The sequence below is a fragment of the Delphinapterus leucas genome, chromosome 4 (genome assembly GCF_059928025.1).
Source record: "Delphinapterus leucas isolate spDelLeu-1000000601 "Yukka" chromosome 4, BTC_Dleu_Yukka2, whole genome shotgun sequence".
NCBI classification, from domain to species: Eukaryota; Metazoa; Chordata; class Mammalia; order Artiodactyla; family Monodontidae; genus Delphinapterus; species Delphinapterus leucas.
The window spans coordinates 54,559,278-54,576,520 of NC_143132.1; the positions used below are offsets into that span (position 1 = coordinate 54,559,278).

Here is a 17,243-nt window from a genome sequence, read left to right on the forward strand (position 1 = left end):
TATGGATAAGCTGAGAGTTTCCCAAATTTTAAATTTCTGCTTCCCTTTTGATTGCAAATTCTGTCTTTAAGTCATCTCTTTCTTCTTCACGTTTTACTATAACATTCGAGGGAAGCCAGATGGTACCTTCAACACTTTGCTTAGAAAAAGGTTCAGCCAAATAGCCAGTTTTGTTGGATATTTCTATCTTGCACAAGATAGAACCACAAGCTCTGTTTTCCACAAAACACTAGGACGTGAGGGCAGTTTAGCCTCATTCTTTGCTGCTTTTTAACAAGGATTGCCTTTCCTTCAGTTTCCAATAACATGTTCCTCATTTCCATCGGAGACCTCATCAGAATGGCCTTCACTGCCCATCTTTCCACCAACATTCTGTTCAAGGCCACTTAGGTGTTCTTTAGGCAAGACTGAGGCTTTCTCTGCAGCTCTTCTTCTTTTGAGCCCTCACTAGAATAGCTTTTAATGGTCTGTTCACTGTAAAGTAGGCTTTTTCTAGCATGCACTTCAAAACTCTTCCAGCCTCTACCCATTACTCTCAGTTCCAAAGCCACTTCACATTTTTAGGTATTTGTTATAGCAGCACCACACTTTTGAGTACCAATTTTCTGTCTTAGTCAATTCAAGGTGCTATGACAAAGTATCACAGACTGGGTGGCTTGTAAACAACAAACATTTATTTCTCACAGTTCTGCAGGCTAGAAATCTGAGATCACGGTCACAGATTTGACTATGAATGACAAAGGTTCTTACTAGGAGAATTGTTATTATTGTATTTCATATTTAGAAGGTTCCAAAGAAAATGGATGTTAAGTGTCTTTATCAAGTAGGTCTAAATTAACCTAAATAAATCACCAAAGCAAATATGTATGACTTGTGAATTAAAATATATTATTTATACCTTAGATATTATCTTTGTATGAATCTTAGAATTATTTGATTCTTTTTATTAAAACACTTTAATTAGATTTATTTGAAGTTGTACAGTACTGTATGGGTATCTCTTTCATTATTCAGTAAGGGACCTATCCTTATCTGAGGGTTCAGGAAAACCTGTTTTGGAGGAAGTGATAGATAAGATCCGATGAGTAGAAAATTAGGTAGATTGGGCTGGGAGTGGTGAGAGGGAATGCAGAGGCCCTGAGGTGAGAAAAAGCAGGATGTCTAGGAGAAACTAGAAGAATAGTATGACTGGATTTTAGAAAAGAGCGAAAAGGGTGGAATCATTGTGGTGGAAACCAGAATATGTGGTACCTTGTGTGCTTTGATGAGATTACTGCAAGCACAGTGGATAACATTGAAAGATTTTCAGCTAGAGAGTGAGGGGTTTGTATTTATGTTTTGTAAAGATCAGTTTGGTTGCTACAGGAGGGATGCTTTTGAGGGAGGCACAAAATGGGGATGAAGAAGTCAGTCAAGAGATTGTTATAGTCTTAGCTTAGACCAGGAGGTGGCAGTGAAGATGAGAAGAAATGAACTGATTTACCATGTATTTAGAAACTTGAATTAATGGTTTTTATGATTGACTAGATGTGTGAGAGTGAGACAGAGGAAACCACACATTAACAGTAACATCTGATGCATTGATGATATAATGACAACTACCGAAACAGGGACAGCCCCAAGAGAAGCAGATCTGTTGGCTGGACTTCTGAAGAGAAGAATGGCGTAAGGTAATTGAAACCTCCAGAATGAATGATGTTAGCTAAGGAGGAATGTAGAGTGAGAGTAAATTTGACTTGGTAATCCTAGTCCAAGGCCTTGCAAGGAGACTCTTACCCCAAGGAATGAGAACATGAAGAAGTACACACTTCTCACCTGCTTTTTGTTTGCTGTTGTTGTTGTATCAGTATTGCTTTATAGTTTTTTAACTAAACTTTTAATTTCAAGATAATTGTCAATTCATGTGCAGTTATCAAAAATTATACGGAGAGATCCCATGTACCTTTTATTCATGTTCCCCCCAGTGATAACTTTTTGCAAAACTATGGTAAAATATCACAGCCAGAGTATCAGCATATATACAGACAATATGTAGAACGTTTCCATCACCTCGAGGATACCTCATGTTGCCTTTCTTATTGTCACATCCACTTCCCTCTTGCCCTCTCCCCCTTTATAATTGCTTGCAACCGCTAATCTGTTTCCCATTTTTGTAATTTTGTCACTTTAGGAATGTTATAGAAATAAGGTTGTATGGTACATAGTCTTTTGAGATTGACTTATTTTCATTCAGCATAATTCTCTGGAGATTCATGCAAGTGTGTGTATCAATACAGTTGACTCTTAATGTGGGTTTGAACTGTGCAGGTCCACCGAAACATTGATTTTTTTTCAGTAAATATGTTAACACAGTACTACACAATCTATGGTTGGTTGAAACCACGGAGGGTCGACAGTCACACACAATTTTTGATTGTGTGGTGGGGAGAGGGGGTTGGCACCCCTAACCCCTGTGTTGTTTAAGGGTCAACTATATACTCTGTGGTAAAATGTCTTTTCATTAATTTTGTTCATTTTCTAATTGGATTGTTTTTTTTTTTACTGTTGTGTTTTGAGAGTTCTTTATGTATTCTAGATAATAGTTGTCAGATACGTGGTTGGCATGTATTTTTTCCCAATCTATATCTTACCTTTTTGTCTTCTTTATAGGGTTTTTGGCAGAGCAAAAGTTTTGAATTTTGTTGGAGTTCAGTTTATCACTTTTTCCTTTTATGGATTGTGTTTTTGGTGTCAAGTCCAAGTCCAAGAACTCTTTACCTAGCCCTACATTCTGAAGACTTTTTTTTTTCCTCTTTTTCTCTTTATAGTTTTGTGTTTGACATTTAAGTTCATGATTCATTGTGAGTTAATGTTTGTATAAGATGTGTTTCTTAGCTTGAGGTCCTTTGGATGGACCTATGGATGTCCAGTTGCTCCAGCACCATTGGTTTGAAAGCTAACCTTCCTCTATTGAGTTGCTTTTGTGCCTTGGTCAAAAATAAGGTAGGCATATTTATATGGATCTATTTCTGGTTCTCTATTCAGTTTCATTGATCTATTGTGTCTGCTCCTCCAGCAATATCATGCATTCTTAATTATTACTGTAGCTATATATTAGGTCTTGAAATCAGATAGACTGATTTCATTCTTCTTTTTCAAAATTGTTTTAGCTATTCTAGTTGCTTGCCTTTCTGTATAGAGTCTAGACTAATCTTGTCTCTATCTACTGCATCTTCAAAAATCTTGCTGGGAAATTTTTTTTAAAGGAATTGTGTTAAATCTGTATATAAGTTTGGGGAGAATTTACATTTTTATTATGTTTAGTCTTCCATTTCTTGAACACAGTGTATCTCTTCATTTATTTAGATCTTTGATTTTTTTTCATCAGCATTTTGTACTTTTCAGCATCCATGTGTTGGGCATGTTTTTATTAGATTTACAATTAATTACTTCATTTTAAAAACTACTGTACATGGTATTACATTTTTATTTTTATTTAGTTTTTTGGCTGTGCCGTGCGGCATGTGGGGTCTTAGTTCCCCGGCCAGGGATAGAACCCGTGCCCCCTACATTAGAAGCACAGAGTCTTAACCACTGGACCGCCAGGGAAGTCCAGTGGTATTTATTGTATTTTTAATTTTGGTGTCTACATGTTTACTTCTAGTATATAAAAACATTAATTTTGATGGCCATATGTTCATTGCCCATAAATAAAAATATAATTGATTTTTGTATGTTTAACTTATGACCTTATAAGTTCACATACTCATTTTAGAAATTGTTTTTATAGATTCCTTGGAATTTTCCATATAGACAATCATGTCACCTGCAAACAGGGATGGTTTTATTTCTTCTTTTCAGGATTATATGCCTTTTATTCCTTTCCTTGATTAACTGTACTGGCAGAACTACCAGCACTACATAATAAGAGTAATGAGAGTGGATATTTTTGCGTTGTTCCTGATCTTAGGAAAAAGGCATTCAATATTTTAGTGTTAGAATGTTAGCGACACGTTATTTTTAGATGCTCTTCATCACATTGAAGAAATTTTCCTCAATTCCTCTTACTGAAAATTTTTATCATGAATGGATGTTGAATTTTGTTGAGTACTTTTTCTGAATCAATTGATATGATCATATGATATTTCTCTTTTTACCAGTTAATGTGGTGGATTATATTAATTGATTTTTGAATATTGAACTATCCTTGCATTCCTGAAATAAATCTCTGGTTATGCTATATAATTCTTTTTATATATTGTTGAAGTCTATTTGCTAATATTTTGTTAAGGATTCTTGCATCAGTGCTAATGAGGGATATTGTTGTATAGTTTTCCTTTTTGGTACTATCTTTGTCTGGTTTTGGTATCAAGATAATACCAAAATCATTTTTCTATTTTTAATTTCATTCATTTCTTCTCTTTATTATTTCCTTAATTTCTACTTGTTTGAGTTTATTTGGATCTTTTTCAAGGTTCTTGAGGTGGGAGTTTAAATTACTGATTTGGAAGATTTTCTTTTCGAAGAGAAAGCATTGAGTGCTACAGCCTCCCCTCTCAGCACTGCTTTTGCTAGTTTCCACAAATTTTGTTAGGCTGTATTTTCATTTTCCTTCAGTTCAATGTGTTTTTAAAAAAATTTCCCTTGAGACTTTTGATTCATGGATTATGTATAAGTATATTGTTAGTTTTCAAGCATTAAGGAGTTTTCCTGTTATCTTTCTGTTAATGACTTATAATTTGATTCTATTGTGATCAGAGAACACACTCCTAAGATTTTAATTTCTTTAAATTTGTTGATGAACTTGTTTTATAGGCTAGCATATAGTCTTTCTTGGTATGTATTCCTTGGGCACTTGAAAAAGAATGTGTATTCTGCTGTTGTTGGGTCAAGTGTTCTATAAGTGTTGATTAGATCCTGTAGTTTGATGATGTTGTTGAGATCTTGTATATTCTGATTTTCTCTCTAGTCATTCAGTCAATTCCTGAGAGAGGTTTGTTGACGTCTCACACTCTCATATCAGTTCGATAGGTTTTTATTTTACATATTTTATAGATCTGTTATTAGTACATACATATTATAGGATTGCTGTATCTTCTTGGTGGTATGACCCTTTTATCATGAGGCCCTTAATGTCCCTCTCCCTGTGTCTGGTGATTTTCTTTGGAGTCTACTTTTCTGATTAATATAGCATTCTTGCTTTATTTTGATTAATGTTTGCAGGATATGCCATTTACATTCTTTTACTTTGACCTACCTATGTCACTATATTTTAAGTGATTTTTTTGGTAGCATATAGTTAGATCATGTTTTTTAACCCACTGCCAATCTGGCTTTTTAGTTAGTACATTTACTTCCTCTTTCTTTATGTCCCTTTACTTCCTGCATTTATAATAAGTGTCTTAAATACTTTACATACATTTAGAACTGTATTAGACACTGTTATAATTTGTTAAAACCATCAAAAATAATTTAGAAAAGTCAAGAGAAGAAGGAAAGCATATTGTATTTACCCATATTTTTGCTTATGTTCTTTTTTCTTCTTTATATTCTGAGGTTCCTTCTTTTGTTTTTTCCTTTTTGTTTATTACATTTCTTTAGCTGCTCTTTTTGCTTAGGTCTGTTGGTGAAAATTCTCTTGAGTTTTCCTTCATCCAATAATGTCTTTATTTTCATTTCCTTCCTGAGGGGTATTTTCACTGGGTATAGGATTCTCGGTTGACAGTTCTGTTCTTTAAGCACTTGAAAAATTGCCACTGCCTTCTCATCTCCATGGTTTCTAGTTTGATTATGATGTATCTTGGTATATGTTGCTTGCCAGATTTGGAAAGTTTTCAACCGTTATTTGCTTGAGCACTTTCTCAGCCTTACTAACTTTTTTGTCCTTCCTTCCTGGATTGCAATAACATGGATTTTAAACTGTTGTTATTGTTTCATAGATCCCTGAGGCTCTGTTTAGAATTTTTAGAAATTTCTCTTTCTTTTGTTCCAGTTGCATAATATCTATTGTTTTCTTTTCTAATTCACTGATCCTTTCCTCTGTCACCTCCACTCTGCCTTTGTGCCCATTCTTTAAGTTTTAAATTTTGGTTATTGTGATTCTCAGTTCCAAAATTTCCATTTAGTTCTTTTTTATATCTTCTATTTATTTGCTGAGACATATTATGTTTTCATTTGTTTCATGTATGTTTGCAGCTGCTCACTGAAACATTTTTTTAATAATGGCTGCTTCAAAATCTTTGTCAGATAATTTTAACATCTCATCTTTAATTTATCATCTGTTAATTGTTTTTCTTTTTTGTTTTTTTTTTTTCATTCAAGTTGAGACAGTCTTGCTTTTGGTATGTGAAGTGACTTTCAATTGAAACGTGGATATTTTGGGCATTATCTTGTGAATCTTTGGATCTTACATAAACCTCCTGTTTTAGCTGACTTCCTCTGACACTGCTGTAGCAGGGGGAAGGAATGGCACCATCTTATTACTGCCAGGTTGGAAGAGAAATCTAGTTTTCCCCACTTGGCCTCCGTTGACATCCAAGGTAGAGAGGGACTCCTTGGTACTTCTGGGCAGAGGTGGGAGGTCCCATTCGTCACTAGGCCTCTGAGGATACCACTGCAGCTGGAAGGGTCAGGAGTGTCTCATTACTGCTTTATGCATGGCCTCCACTGACACCAAGGGTCAGGGTCAGTGGTGGCCTCTTTACTGCTGGGCAGTGGTCAAAATCCTGATGTGTCTTCACTAGGCCTCTTCTGATACCACCCAAGTGGGGAAAGAGAGGGAAATATTACTGCTAGGTGGGAGATGAAAGTTTATGTCTGCACATGATCTCCATTGACTCTCTATATGGAGGGGGCGAGGGAGGACTTGGACTTGTTACTGTCTGATAGGATGAAAATCCCACCTCCCTACTCGTCCTTCTAACACACTCCTCCATTGTGGGTGTTGGGGACCATAGTTTTTTCTGTCATGTTTGTCTCAGGTAGTACAGTTATTGTCTAAAAATTTTCTGTCTTGCTAGGCTTTCCTGGTCCTTTGGCTGGAGAGAGCGGACCTTTGTTGGGACTTTTTGCTCTGCGCCTCATTGGCATTTCTGGGTTGCTGGCTTCTTCAGTTCCAAGTCTAGGACATACAGGGTGAAAAGAAGAACCAGGGATCTCAAAACTGTGTTGCTCCTTGGGTCGTGAAGTCCCTAGCTAGCTTGCCTTTTTTTCCTCCTTTCAGAATCTTCTTATGATTGTTTGATATGTAGTGTCTAGTGTTTTTAGTTGTATTTAGTGAGAGCATTAGGGATAAGTATGTTTGTATCACCTTTCTGGAAGTAAAATTTCCTCACCTTTTTCTTAATGTGGTAGAGAAGATGAAAACACTGCAAAGATGGTATTATGGAGAACATAGCTTGGAATTTCCAGGTGGAATTATTAACATTGGAATGGGTCTTCCGAAGACAGAGAGATTCTTACCTCAGGTAATTTGGATATCCTTCAGTTTGAAGGCCTGAGTTGATGCCTGGTAACTGACAGTGACACAGTGTTTTTGATTTTCGTTCCATGTGCTATTTTGGTCTTGGTTTTGTGTATACAATGGAACAGGAAGCATATTGGGTAAGATTACACCTTTCTAAGTCATTTTCAGTTCTGATGCTGTTTAGTTGATTCCACTGGGTTTTAGTGCAATGGGCCAAATGTCCTTTCAATCAGTAAATTGATACTACTCATCTATTACAAATGCTTTTATTCATAAATACTCCAGCAATTTATTATTTTTTTTAAACTTTGGGCTTAAAACTTTTTGTTTATTAAACTTTTTAGATTAACTGGCAATAAAATTGGCTTTTGGTGTATATAACTCTATTTATTTAAAACATGAATAGATTTTATGTACAGTTCAATGTTCACATTTATAAAGTTCCAGTCCTCCCCCTCCAACTTTTCTTATGTTACTTGTAGTCATACCCTTCTCCCAACCCCAACTCCTGCCAACACTGTTTTTTTCTTCATTATAATAGTTTTGTCTTTTGGAGCATGTGATACAAATTGACTCTTTTGAGACTGGCTTTTTTCACTTACTGTAGTACCTGAGGTTCACCCAAGTTGTTGCATCAATAGCCCATTCTTTTCTTCTGCTGAGTGGTATTCCATTATATATGTATTAGAGTTCATCTATTCATCCATCAGGTTATTTCCAATTTATGGCAATCATGAATAAAGCCACCATAAGCATTCATGTAGAGATTTTTGTGTGAACATATGCATTGATTTCTCCTGGGTTAATACCTAGGAGTAAGTAGGATTGCACGTTTATATCATAAACACATATTTATATGAGGAATATCCAAACTTTTCCAGAGCACTGTACCACCTTTAAGTCCTTTTTTTTTTTTTTTTTTTTTTTGTCATCTTCAAGAGTGTTTGCCTTCACTTGTTGGAGGATTTTAAAAATCTTTGTCAAGGGGGCTTCCCTGGTGGCGCAGTGATTGAGAGTCTGCCTGCCGATGCAGGGGACACGGGTTCGTGTCCCGGTCCGGGAGGATCCCACATGACGCAGAGCGGCTGGGCCTGTGAGCCATGGCCGCTGAGCCTGCGCATACGGAGCCTGTGCTCCGCAGCGGGAGAGGCCGCAAAGGTGAGAGGCCCGCGTACCGCAAAAAAAAAAAAAAAAATCTTTGTCAAATAATTTTGACATCTGCATTGTTTCAGAATTGAGGTCTGTTGATTATCTTTTCCTTTGCAAGTTGAGATTTTTCTTATTTCTTCATACGCTGACTGACTTTGGGTTTTATCCTGGACATTTTGATTGTTATGAGACTCCGGGTTTTTTTATAAAGTCTATGGAAAATTGTGATATTTTAGTTTTAGTAGGAAATTGATTCAGTTAAGTTCAGGATTCAAGTTCAAGCTGGATATCTGTGAATTGTTTTCTAGGTCAGTTCTGTTTTGAAAGCCTTTTCAGTGTTATTTGGATTTGTCTTCTTATTTGCCACCCAGTGGCCAATCTGAGAATTGAGCCGTGCTCTATCCAGTAGTTCAGTTCTCAATGTCCTGTGTACTGCTTAGGGTCAGATCCATGCGTGTGTAGCTTGAGATGAGACCAAGAGTTAATAAAGAACTCCTCTTTACCATCTCCCACTTTCATTTTTTTTTTTAAAGTCTTTATTGGATTTGTTACAATATTGCTTCTGTTTTATGTTTTGGTTTTTTGGCCCTGAGGCATGTGGGGTCTTAGTTCCCTGACCAGGGATTGAACCCACACCCCTGGCATTGGAAGGTGAAGTCTTAACCACTGGACTGCCAGGGAAGTTCCCCACTTTTCATTTTGATTCTCTGGTTGGAAAGCTGGGGCTTTAGTTACCATGGTCTTACTGTGCACGTCCCATGATTGTACCCGTGTCTGGGAGTAAGTGGTGGGAGGATAAAGAGGTGGGTTTGCCCCACCCTCTTGGAACCAATCAGAGATGAAGGTTCCCCTTTTTCAGAATTTTTGTTCCTTTTGGTTCCTGTTTTTGCTGCCTCTCTCTGCTACCACAGAAATGCTAAAAGTCCAGCACGTGAGAGAATGGAGAAGATGGTACTTCAGAATTTGTTGTTCTTCCATTATTTTCCTGCTACTTAGATAGCTGTGGCATATATTCTGTCCAGGTTTTATAGCTACATTTAGTGGGACAGACAAGGTGGAGTATATTTACTCCCTCTTACCCAGACTGGAACCCATTTGGCTTGCTTTAGTGTTGAGATAATTAATGGAAAGAGCAGAGGTAGGTCCAGGTTTTGTTGGTGTCTGAGGGTCATACAATTTGGAGGCCCTCTTTTAAGAAAAGGAAGACGAGTTATGAATATGCAATTAGGCACATTGTTCTTGGGTTGGGCTGCGAAAGTGAAGGACTCTGAAGCTTAAGCTTCACTGGCATTAATAAAAAATCTGCCTTTGGGGAAAAGATAAAACACGAATAGATATTGATTATGGGTCAGCATTATACAGGGTGTTTTTTATTCATGTTTTTATTTAATAGTCATAAAAATAAAAATGCAACCCATTTATCCCCATTATGCACATGAGAAAAATGGATTTAGAATGTTTAAATCATACAGATATAAAGGGCTTAATAACTCTAATTCCAAAGCACATGGTCTTTCTCCTACCCATAGTACTTTGTGAAATAAATAGAGATTAGGAGAACCAGTATAGGCTCATGGTTAAGAGCATAGGATCAGAAGCCAGACTGCTGCTGGGGTTCAGTCGTGGCTCTGCCGTTGATTATGTGTGTTTTTGAGAAAGTTCCTTAACCTTTCCTTACCTCTATATGTCTGTAAAATGGGGGTAATAGTACCTACCTCCTAGGTTGATGTGAGGATTAAATGGTTAATATTTAATAGGATTTAGAATAGCTTCTGGCATATAATAAGTGCTTTTTATCCACCATTTACAACTGTGCATTTAGATAAATTAAGTCAAATTGTATGTGCTGTGTTAGCAGCCTTAGTTCTTGAGCTACAGAGGCAAATTATAAGAAAAGGGGATTTTTACTTATACATAAGCCATATTACATATTTGGAATACAAGCTGAGACATAATCATTAGTAAAATAGGCTACATATTATATAATCAATACTTTTATTTTCTGTGAAGAATTAAAAAAATTTTTTTTAAGTTTAGGGATGCTAATCTATTTAACAAGCAAAGCTAGAAGAAGTGTTCTATATGGGTGATTTGAAAATCCAGACTATTACAAGTTAAATGTTTTGGGGAAATGGCCAAATAATAACACAGAGGTAGAAAAGCTCTACAGAAAGAAAAATATCCCTTTTCCTAGATATATTTAAAGTTTTAAACACTCCCAGGCTCTTCTGTAAAATGGAGACAGTAGAAGCATCAGTCTGTATTAGTTACCTATGGAAGTATAACAGATTGACATGAAACTTAAAACATTTATTATCTCACAGCTTCTGTGGGTCGGGAATTTGGGAGTGGCTTAGCTGGGTGACTCTGGGCAGGGTTCCTGTGAAGCCTTGCCTGGAGTGGTGGATTACTTTTAAGATGGTTCACTCACAGGCCTGGCTAGATTGTGCCTGGTTGGCAGGAGGGTTCATGAGCTTCCCAGTCACATGGACCTTTTCTTAGGACTTACAGAGTGTCCTCATGATTTTGCATCCCCCAGAGCAAGGAGTTGAAGAGCCATTAAGGCAGAAGTCACAGTGTCTTCTGTGTGACCCAGCCTCAGAATTCTCTTTGATTTCTGCAGTACCCTGTTGGTTGCACAGGTGTTCCCTATTCAGTGTGGACGGGGACTTCTAGGAGGGGGTGGGGTGGGGGGTGGGGCATCTCGGAGACTGGCCGAGACTTTATCTTATAGGGTTATTTTAACTATTAAATGAGATTATCCCAGTGAAGCTTCTGGAAGCTAGTAGGTACCCTATGCAATACCTGTTTGATTAGTGTGTTTTTCATTGCCGGTCTTGATCAATAGAAATCAGTTTCTAGATGTTTCCCAAATGCACAGGAAGCTTTATGCGTCTTTATGGAAGAGAGAATTCTGATGAGGAAAGTCTTCAAACTGTTCCTGTAATTGTTAATTTGTTTAGAAGCTAGGGTGATTAGAGTTTGAGGCAAGAATATTGATAAATACTATAAGCAAGAATTTTGACTCACAGTGAACTCACTTAATTTTATTACCACCTAGCATGTGATCATGGAGGAAAAACAGTATATTTTAAATCTGATGCATGCATTTTTGTATGTGATTGAATATTACTTAAGTTCTACTTTCTCCAAGGTTAAACAGGTTCAAAATATTTTTTTCTTTTCTACGCGCACTGTGTCTTACCGTTGATGATGATATAAGTATGGCTTATTTTGAGGAGGACATTTACTAAATTATTTAGAAAATGATAAATAACAAGAATGTACAATGGTTATTTCTGTTTGTTGTGAAAAAGAAAGCATGACGAGAACTCTCTTATTTAATGGTTTTCTAAATGGTGACATAAATATTTGGCCACTGGAGGGCTCCATATTTTAAAAAATTATATTAAAAGACAAAAATGCTCACTGCAACAATTTTAAACAGTACAGAAGGATTTAAAGGGCTCCTTATTTTTTAGTAAAGATATTGAATTAAATACTTGCTGGTTATAAATGAAAATTGTGTGCGTGTGCAAGTAAAGTGTATTTAATAGGTGTTTGCTTCCTCCTTTTTCTTACATGGGAATGAAAATAAAACATAGAATTTCTTCGTAAATAAAATATCTCCCAACTCTGATATCAAAATATAAAACTAGTCACTTGAAAGCCCCTCTGTAAACAAAGAGGTTGAGATAGATTAAATAATTTTTTTTCATCTTTCTCTCCTATATGTACTATTTTTATGTGAGGAAACATCTTATTTTAGGGTTCATTGAGATTATTTCCATTTAGTTTAATGAACTTTCAGTATGTCAGTGAATGCTGTGACATAGTTAATAAAATTCACAGAACATTAGGAGACATTTTGAAAACTGAACCAAAAACAAAAGTAGATGTGGCATCAAATAATTGGCAATCACCGATTTTTAGAGTCTTTATATTTGATATTAGCATTTCTTTGATCCAGATGTGTAGTTTACATTGTTATGCACTGAAACCTGAGCTTCAGGGTTTATTTTCCAGTATTAAAGTAAAATGAGAACTTAAAAAATTGAGAAATTAGAAACTCTTATAACAGGTGTCAGTACCTGAAGGTAGACTCTTTTTGTCTAGAAAAATTCTAGATAGGAAACTACCATGTTCCTCAACAGCATTTTTACTTCCTTGATCTCTCCAACTTGAAAGAAGTGTTTTGATTTATCTATAATTGTGAAATGTTTCCTTTTTAAATGTTTGATCTGAACTTGGGGAAGCCTGCAATTTCTATGGTAGTTCTCCTGATAAGATGTGGGTCTCTTTGTGCTGAGCTTGCAGAGCTGAGGCTGTCTGTTTTAGGTGATGTGAGTAGCTAAGCTCCCCAGTTATTCAGTAGCTTTGTCCCTTAGCACTTCCTCTTCATAAAGGAAGCTGTAATGCTAATTAATTCCTAATGAGGGGGAAACAAACCAAAACCAAAATTAAACAAAGTAAAAAACAAACAACTTCTAAACCTGTTCATTTGAAAACTATCCAGGGTCTATGAATATATAAATCCCCCAAAATATGAATACCAAAATATAAATACAAAAAATCATGCAAGGTAGTAGTCCCTAAGTTAGTACTAATTATGCACATGTTTTTGAGGCACTGTATGGAATGATTTTTTTTTTTTAAAGCCACCAGAGGCATCCTCACTGATTATTCTCATTTAAGTGGTTTTATTCTCATTTTAGTGGTTTCAGGATAGGAAGTGCCTGGGCCTCTGCATTTTTAAAAGTGTCTCCTGTGATTGTGTTTTGTTGTCTGGGTTGAGAGTGACTCAAAAGGAAGCTGCATTGTGGAAACTTTTTGAGGCCCCTTCAAGTTCTGATTAAACAAATGTCTCAGAGTAAATACAGCTACTCTTTATATTTGAATATGTTCTCTCCTCACCCTCAACTTACCCCCGAAGAAAAAAACCAAACTTGGGGTTATTTTGGTTACTGACATTGCCTCCATTAATTTGAATTGAACCACTTAAATTTCTGGGGTAAGGAGTGGGGAAAGTGATTCTAGATTTTCAGATAGGGTTTGCCTCATCCTGATGAGTTTGTCATTTCTGTTACCCACTAAAGCAGTTAGTTTATCTTCTCACTTTTAAACCAGTTCTAACAGAAAATAGGATATGGTCTGGTAATTCTGTGAGTAAAATATGCTTTGGCATGTAGAGATCTTTTTTGCAATGCTTAGGGATTGTAAACATAAGGAGAAGTCATGGAAGAGCAATTTATGCTACCGGCAGGCTATAGGGTGCTGTAGGGAAAGGGGACTTCAGGATCAGCAGGCCCCCCGGACAACAGGTCACACCAACTTTTCAAAATACTCAACAGTGTCAGTCATGGGTAATGAGCCCTCATGCTTCTTTCCTGACTTCTCAAAATGATGAGGGAAATGTCCAAAGGCAGGCTGTGAAGGTTCCCTGAGATTTCAGTCCTGGGGCCGCTGTCCTCCCCATTCTTCAGAGGTGAGGACCCTGGATGACACTTCTCAACCATAGGTTTAGCCTGTGCGTGTTGGGATGACTCACAAATCCTGCTGTCTCCTCCACTTTTTTCTGGTTCACTCCATGTAACAAAGAGGTCACAACTGGGTCTCTGCCGACTAGAGCAAACCGTTCTGCCATCTTCTCTGCCCTAACCATGAGGACGCCCTGCTTTTCCACCACAGTAGGGCAATATCACCTTGTCCCTCTGCCCAGGCCTCCAAGCCCTTGGGCTCATTTTGGGCTCTTCCCCCATTTCACTCAGCACATCTGACTGTTGCCTAATCACATCTACCTCATAAAGTGCCCCGGGCAGGCAGTCATGATAGTAAACTACTTGCATGAAAATAGTGAAGATATTTAGGTTAAAAGGAAGAAGAAGAAAATTACCATAGAATATCTGTATGGTGGGAGAAGGTTAAGTGTTAGGAAAAAGATAAAAATTTCAAGTAAGTCTTCTGGTTTAGGGTATCTAGAAGATTTGAATTAAGCATTGTGTTTGGTATGTAGTGTAAGTTTTATTCTTGCATGTTTGGACTGGAACCATTCTTTTTGCTTAGAATTAGCTTAAAAAAAGAAAAAGGAAAAGCTGATACTTTAACACAAGCTTGGGGGTTCTGGTTTGTTTCTAAAGACATTTTAGTAGGAGGTCTCGCATATAAATATTACCAGTGCATGCATTCTTCTTGCTATTTGTGGATTATCCATAGCAACCTAGTGACATTTCAATCAAATCAGTTTTCCTTAGCTACCAAAGACTCCTTAACTTCTCTCCAGTTGCTATCTTTCTGACCTGTATTTAAGAAATGTAAAATTGATTTTACTTTTAGCTACAAGAAAAAGCTATAGTTGTTATTTAAAATTTTATATATTTGAAAACTTTTCAAATTATTTTTGCATATATTTTATCACTTTAAGAAAATTCATTTATGGGAAGACAAGAGTATTCCAACGTGAATTGAAAATGGTTTTCAGAATACTTAATCTAGTTAATCTAGTCTTCCATAAGCATTGGCAATCAAGAGCTGGCTAGTGGGAATTACAGATCCTAGTGGGAATCTTCTGTGGCATCTTAGAAATGCTTGTTTCTACTTGTTTGTTAGTGCTTTTCAGTTTTTGGAAGTGTCTACGTGTATCTACTTGTAATTTAAAGTTCATTTTTATTGAGGAAATATGATTTCTAAAGTTAAGGTTGTGGGAGTTTGTTTTTTGCTTTTATGTCAGGTGTTTGGGATAACCTTCAGAGAAGGGTTCACACAATAAAAATGTACAATTGCAGAAAGAACTCACTGGGTGGATATCAAAGTAGTTATCTGTACAGTGGAATTTTAACTGAAAGGGAATGTCCTCTGGCAGGGGAACAATGGAACAATCCCTTAGGAAGTCAATTATAAGGTATGTTAATCCTACCAAAATATTAACCTCATGATCTTCAATGCCAGGGTGTATTCTCCACCCTGCAAGTTCAGCTAAAAATATGCCAAAAGACAAATTTCATAAGATAATGAAATAAAAATGTGGACCTAAGTCTGTAAGATACAAATTAAAAAATAAAATCCCTAGCCAAATGTGAGTGTCTGACAAATCCTTTGCTCTCTTACAATTAGTAGCCTAGTCTTTTGGGATGTTCAAAAAATAATGATTTAAAAAATACACATTGAGAAGGCATGTGCTTAAATGATTTACCCATCTGGTAATTTTTACTCTGAAAATTTTTTTCATATTTGTGAAGTTGATGAGTATAACTGTACTATTGGTGGCTGTGTCTTCTTAATGTATAAAATAAAAAAAACTTATATCAATTACTGTAATAACTTTTTTATAGATTTGAATGTCTAAAAAGTTTTGGATTTCAAAGAGCAGTTTTATGAAAATAATAGTACTTCATATTTATTTTTAATTTCTTATATTAAACCAGTTTGGATTCAGTGTAACAATATGAACATAAGCTTAGGAGGTGATTGAATTGTATTAATATTAAATCTTTTGATTTTATGAAACGGTCTGTGTAGACTTTTAATAGAAACTAGCATCAGATCAATTTCCAGTTCCTTAAACAGTTTGACTAATAACTAACATTCGTTATGATTTAAAGTACATATAGCCTAAACTTTCCTTTGGTATGTTACTGCACTAGCACATTTGGCATTTGGATCAAGGGTATAGAGCTGTGGTTGCTGGGCACCATGACTGCTGGGCATGATGGATTCCAAGCCTCATGGCTTCCAGCTTTTATTTGCTTTGATTTCAGAAAACTAGAGAATCTTGAAATGTTTGGATCTTAGACTCTAAGGCTTAGCGACCAGCCCTCAGCGCCCATACAGTAACTCCTAAAGTTTCTGTTCGAACATCTCCATTGATGGATAAATATCCAAGAGAGACTCACTTCACTTTCGGACAGATCTGATGGTTAGAGAGTGTTTCCTCATACTGAATACCTCAAACTGCCTCCTAGAAACATCTGTTAATTGATTCCCATTTTAAACTCTGAAACGACTATATAAAATTATTTCTTTGATGCCTCTTCTTTATAAGACCCCAAAAGGATATAAAACAGCACTTCTTTTCCAGAGTAATATTTTCATTGCCTTCAACCATTTTGCCCCTAACAGGGCTGCTTAGCTCCTGTCCATAATCTCTCAATGATCGGGTCTAGAGGCACTTTAGTTCTTTCTGTCTTCACTTGATAAGACAGACAGCACCATGTAGAGTGGGCTCTCATTCCTTCTTGCTGGACAGTGTAGTTCTACTAAATTCGATTTCCTTTTGAGTACTTTACACTGCTGACTCATATTGCAATAAGTCATTTTACATGCTTTTCAGTTAAGGTAAGGATCCCCTGTTCGCTACTTTCAGACTTTTCTTATCCCATTGATGCTACTCAGTTTAGACTAACTGTTACATTTCGGTGGTATAAAAGCAGATAGGGACTTCCCTCGTGGTGCAGTGGTTAAGAATCCGCCTGCCAATGCAGGGGACATGGGTTTGGGCCCTGGTCCGGGAAGGTCCCACATGTCGCGGAGCAACTAAGCCCGTGCGCCACAACTACTAAGCCTGTGCTCTAGAGCTCACGAGCCACAACTACTGAAGCCCGCGCACGTAGAGCCTGTGCTCCGCAACAAGAGAAGCCAACACAGTGAGAAGCCC

The 17,243-nt window shown here is 36.7% G+C and overlaps 1 protein-coding gene across 10 annotated transcripts in view; it reads left to right on the top strand.

Annotated features, from left to right (window-relative positions):
* BBX (BBX high mobility group box domain containing) overlaps positions 1 to 17,243 on the top strand; it is a 282,463-nt gene that overhangs the window by 82,624 nt on the left and 182,596 nt on the right. For 5 of the 10 annotated variants that reach the window (XM_089910519.1, XM_089910520.1, XM_089910518.1 and 2 more), the window contains one exon: positions 1,528 to 1,670. The exons of the other annotated variants lie outside the window; for them this stretch is intronic. The gene's annotated coding sequence lies outside the window, so the exon portion shown is untranslated. The remainder of the gene's footprint in view (positions 1 to 1,527; positions 1,671 to 17,243) is intronic. 10 annotated transcript variants of the gene reach the window in all.